Source organism: Octodon degus, unplaced genomic scaffold, assembly GCF_000260255.1.
Source record: "Octodon degus isolate 3935 unplaced genomic scaffold, OctDeg1.0 scaffold00012, whole genome shotgun sequence".
NCBI classification, from domain to species: domain Eukaryota; kingdom Metazoa; phylum Chordata; class Mammalia; order Rodentia; family Octodontidae; genus Octodon; species Octodon degus.
Window position 1 is genome coordinate 17,918,489 of NW_004524588.1, and position 6,176 is coordinate 17,924,664.

Sequence of the window (6,176 nt, forward strand, 5' to 3'; positions counted from 1 at the left end):
TTTTTTACCCTATGTAACTTCTTAATTCTCTGCCAGACTTCTCAGTTTCTGAGAAAGCATTTGGATTTTCTACCTTTCATCTTCTTGGTTAGGATTCAGTACAAAATATTTCTTCCTGAAAGTTGGTTCATAAGGTTTTGGCTCCTCTCTTCATACTTTCCATTTGCGTTGTGACATTTTCTTTTAAGTTCTTTGTTGTCATAGCTCACTGAATATTTCCTCATTGTCCTTTGTGGAACCACTGTGTCAAAATAAAGTCATCTGACATAACTATAAACAGATATACTGGTATTATTTTTACTTTTGGAGAACATTAATAATTTCATAAAAAATCTGTAACAAGTTCTTACAATAGGATCAATAAAATGGAATGTCCAGAAAGATATCCTTTAAAGGACAAATTTATTATTCACAGATAGCTTAGAGGTGAGACAGTTTAGGGAAGTCATGGCAACGTGTTCATGTACTTAAATGATGTGCTATATACCAGGAGCAATTACGGAATATCAATTTAGGAAATTTAACTAAACTGACACCAATAAATTTTGGCTCCATTTAAACAAAATCATATGGATAATTGTTATGGTTTGTGTAAACCTCATGCAGTCATGGGGTGGACATCTAGTCTGTGATGAATTCATGATCCAGTGCTGAGATCATGGATGTGAGTACTGCACGCAGCCTGGGGCGGTTAGCCTGAACACAACACAAGGGAGGCCGGCTTGCTCTCCGAAGCCATTGTGGCCACTGATCCTACCCTTTCGCCCTTGCCCTCTTGCTCTTTGCTGCCACAATGAATGTGTGCTCTCTGCCATGTGCCACTTTGCCTTAGAACCAGCTGACTACGGACTAAAACCTCTACTGACTGTGAGCTAAATAAACCTTTCCTTCCTTCATTTTGGGTGTCAGGTATTTGTCCCAGCAATGAAAGAAAAGTAACTCAGACAATAATTGAAATGCTTGTGAATAGAATAAACTGTTAATCTAAGGTGCAAAGTTCTCTGGCACAGGAATAAGCAGAAGTTTACCGAATTCATTTTAAAGATGCTACAAAAGGGTCTGAAATGAGAAAACTTTATTAGGTGGTTTAAATCTTCCTGGGACAAAAATACCCGACAGCTACCATCTAAAGAAGGGGAGGATGTTTATTTTGCTTGATATAGAAGTTTCAGCCCTTCAGTGACTTGTGACATGATGGAAGTGCCTAGGTGGTGAGACATTGCTTACTTCATAGTGAACAAGAAGCAGCAGGTCAAGACAGGAGTAAAGAGGGCGATATATCATTTCTGAAATGTCCACAGGGACCCGCTTCTTCTGACCTGACCCCACCTCCTAACAGCAAGTCGGTCATAATGGTCACAAAAATCCACTCACCTCCAAATGTATGAGGGCTTGGGTGCCATTTTAGATCTAAGCATAAGAAAAACTCAACTTTAAATCAACCGTGAAAATATTCAAAGGTTTGTGAGCAAACTAGACACATTGACTTTTCCATGCATGAAGTCAATCCTGTGGAAACCTCTGGTGATGAAGAGCTGCAAAGTCTTTTGAGTGGACAGAACAAATGCATAGTTTTATCTCAGTGAGTTTACACCGGTTAACTATAAAGCCACCCTGTATAGAAGCAAGCTGCTTTTCAGAGTCTAATATTTTATTGTTCTATATTTGTGTCTCTTTCTGTTTTTTCCCATCTGAGTATAAGGTCTTTAAAAGTATAGAGTTTGTCATCTCTAAATTCTTCCCTGCAGGTAATAGGGATTCATAGGAGGTTTTGACGACGAAAGAAATACACTAAAATAGGGACTTTAGTAGTATTTTGGAGGTGACTAAGGAAATAATAAAAAAATCCCAGAAAGACTGGAGGCTGCAACTCTGTTTAAGAAACTTTCGGCAATGTGGTAGAAACAAAGAGAAAGTTATGAAAGACCATGGAGGTAGAACTGACAACACTATAGAGCAAGTGCAGAAAGCAGGACAAACAAACAAGGGGCCGGGGAGATAGCTCAGTAGAATAAGCGCTTGCCTGGCAAGCACAAGGGCCTGAGTTCAATCCCTGGTTCTGCCACCAAAAAAAGACAAACAAATAAAAAAGCAAAACAAGACAAAAACCCAGGAGATTCCCAGGTCACTGAATAATACTGATACATTTGTAGAAACTGAAGATATTCAATCATGCTGTTCGAATTTTACCACCTTCATATAATTTAGCAAAATTTATATTCATACTGCTACTTTCCATTGGTTAATGTTTACCCTTTTACACAGCACTACCTTATTCTAAGTTTGATAGTATCTGTTAGGGCTGGGTATGTGTTTTAGTGGTAGAGTACCCGTGTAACATACGGAAAGCCCTGTGCTTTATATTTAGCAACAAAACAAACAAACAAACAAAAGTAGATTCTTTTTTTCCCCTTGTATTTAGTACAAGGTCTTCAGAGTCTCACTACACAGATCGGACTTGTAGTGATCCTTCCTGTTTTTCAGCCTCCCAAGCACTGGGATTACAGGTGTGTGCCACCATCCTCCATTTCAGTCACTGGCTCAGTGCGCCCCAGGGGCTGGGCTGGCACAGAGCAAATTCTATTATTCATGAGCATGGTTGATCAATTCATTGTCATTGGGGGACATATCCAATCTCCAACCCCTAGCCCTTCCGCAGACAGCTTGTGTAATTCCCTAGTAGTCAGTCCTACAGCTTCCATTAGGAAGTTATCTAAGAGTTTTCCAAATTACTTCATTAAATTAAATGCAAATGTGATTGAAAAGGACTTGTTATGAACAATAAACGATGTCTTTCTCACTTTATCACCCTTATAATTGAGAACATTTCACAGGTTTTAATCTCTGGCCAGGAGTGGAGGGAAGGACCAAATTCAGTTATTCTAGCTTAGTGACAGTGTCATACAATCCATTAGGAAAAATGCAGCTTTAAGTAATTTCATCCTGAGGTGAACATCGTAGAGAATCTGGTTAAACCTAAACAGTGAAGCCTACTGCACAGTGAGGCCATATTTTATTCCCTGTTAATCTCAATCTACGAACCTATGCAACAGGGTACTGTGGTGAACACGGTAGGCAATTATAATACCGGCACATATGTGTGTGTCTGAACATATATGAGTATGTGTGCACGTATGTGTGTGCAGCCATGATTAAATGAGGAGCTCCTGGCTGGTGGAAGACTCCACTAGTTCTTCATTCTGATTAAGATTTTGAAAATTAAAAACAAAAATTAAAAATAAATCATTTTGAAAATTAAAAATAAATCACTTTAAAACAATCACACAAAGAAAAACTTCCAGATGTTCTATCATAATCATCTATCTATCTATCTATCTATCTATCTATCTATCTATCTATCTAATTATCTATCTCTGCATTTTTCTGCCAGTCTTTTAACTCTAACAGCCCCCAGCAGTATTTTAGGCTCTAAGTCTGATATATTCCTTCGGACCTAGGTTTTCCCCTCTATTCTTTCTTGGCATTTTCTTAGAGAAGATAAGCTTTCTGAGACCCTTGGAGCTAACCCAGAAAGGCTGGAGGCATTCTGGTTGACAGGAAAAGGAAATACAATCGTCCCGCAATAAACCTTCCGTTCAGGGATCCTCTTCCCTTGAATATACCAGAGAATACACTTGGACCCTTGGGATCTACTTGTTGGCTACTTTTTCTTTACCAACATAGAGTTTTTTCCCCATGTTTTAGGTAAAATATGTCCAAAAATATCTAAAGAGAATATTCATGGACTTAAATCATGAAGAAAATCTGTTTTTAATATATTATGAGGGAACAAGTGAATTTTTCCTTTTATTTGCTGGAAATAGAAAAAATACCTTTTAAACATTTTCTTCTTCTTCTTTTTAAATGTATTTAGTACAGGGTATACAAGGTCTCACTACACAGATGGGACTCATAGTGATCTTCCTCCCAAGTGCTGGATCAAAGGTGCGCATCACTACACCCAGTCTCAATCTCTGTGTCAGTGGGGATGGGGGCCTGCACAGCAAGCCCAGGTACCACAGGTGCTTTAATCCACTGAGCTATCTGGCTGGCCTCAAAATACCTTTTTATCTTCTTAACCTCTTTAGGAGTCAACACAAATTATGATGTTTGGAACTGTCCCCACATCATGAATTATAACATGCAAATTTCTAGGAAAATCTCTGATTGGGTTTGCATTTCTTTACAGAGTTTGGTCTTGTTGTATATCTTGTAATGGAACTGTATAAAAATATAGATCTTTCATCTCAATTACGGAAGAGCAAATGAGGAAGTTCATTTCATACAGCTTCGTTTTCTGCGCTTATTCTCCTGCCGTGGTGCCTGTGACAGCAGTGTGTTTTTGTAGCAGTGAAGTGCAGGACATCTAGGATTCAAACTTTCAGAGTTACAGACAGAGAGAAAGGGCAGCTGACGAGGTAAACTAAGCATCGACGGGGTCAGCAGAAGATCCAGGAGGCAACATGGTCACCAAGTATGCAAGGCTGGGCGAGATAAAGGGTGGGTGGTGAGTCCAGTAAAGGCTGGTATTTATGTATCTATTGGTTAGTCAACTACATCTAGTTGTCTAAACCACTAGACAGGGAGGGAACAACAATGCAGGTACAAACAGCGAGGTAAGAAAGTAAAACATGACCACAGTGTTTTTGTGGCAGCAGTTGGTTCAATCTTCATTAGTGTTCTGTTACTTGAGAAAATGATACAGACATTCTTGTTTCTGGAGATCTGGACCACGATCTGCATTAGCACATCTACAAAAGCCCAGAGTGGTCACTTTGGAAGGAATAGGAAGAAGAAACAGACAGATATGCAAGTTATCTCTGCAGAGAAAAAGGAAGAATCCAACCCCAGATACAGAATATTGACATTTAAGTTTAAATCATATATTTCATTCTAAGATACCATCAAAGTTTCTTGAAATACATTTTGACACAAAATGATTGAAAAGTACACACTCATTACTTTGTCTAAAATGTATAACATTGAATTAAGAAATCTGAAATAATGTCTCTCTTGTTATGCCCTTTTGCCAGATAATTATAATAGCTACAATTCACTGAGAACTGAAGATCTCATGGTCTCTGTGTTAAGTGATTGACACTTATTATTTCATTTAAATTGCAAATGATGCTTAGAGAAGAATTATTTAATTATGACTATTTTACATATAGAAAAACTGAGGTTAAGATAGGGTAAGACACTTAACTACAGTGAAGTAGATTGTTTAAAATGAGTAGCTAGTGTTCTTAGCCATGTCTAACACCAAAAGTAACATACTAGGAAGTTGTGTGCTCTACTGCCCAAACAGTTTAAAGAAATTATAATTTAAATTCAGGTTGGGTTTGTTTCCCTTAAACAAGTGATCAGTTTTCTTATTTAACCTTCAAGCAAATTTTTTAATAAGATTAACACATGGAATGCAGAGTCACCTGCTGTGAAGTGGCCGTGATACTGGAGAGCGCTCTCGACAATTAAGCAGTAATCTCATTTGGAAAATCTGTGCCCCATGCCTACACATGTTCTGCATTCCAGGGAGCCCACAGCTGCTAGTGCAGAGGTCATTAGAATCTAGGAAAACAACTATTTCCAAGTGATCATCAACATAATGAAAACTATGATATTTCAGGAGCTGAATGAATTTTAGGAAAAGTTAGTGAATGAGAAAACAGATTATAACAAACAAAAATAGAATGCTGTCTGAGATACAATGCCAGTTCCTTATGGAAAGAGAGCAAGTAGGATCTTTAGTGGAGATGTAAGATCAGACTTTTTGGATTATGCATGCTAGAAATTGTAAATATCCTATTTTACTTTGATCTCTTAATTTTAAGGTTTTTGTACATACATATTTTAACATTTAGATAATAAAAATTCTCTCCAGTTTCATGATTCTAACTTTTCTCAGATCATATATCCCTGGGCGGGTATTGGTATCAACATTTGTCTTAATCTCAAAGCAAAGCTGGGCCGACCAAATAGTTCAGAAGATCAAAGCACCTGTAAGCAGGCACAGGGGACAGGGGTTTGATCCCCAAGCCTGCCTTGCTGGCCCTGCCCCTGGGGTGTGCTGAGACAGCAATTGAGACTGGCAGTGGGGGCGCGCACCTGTAATCCCAGCTCTTGGGAGGTTATAAACAGGGGGATCACTGTGAGTCCAGTCTAGTAGTAAGACCCTG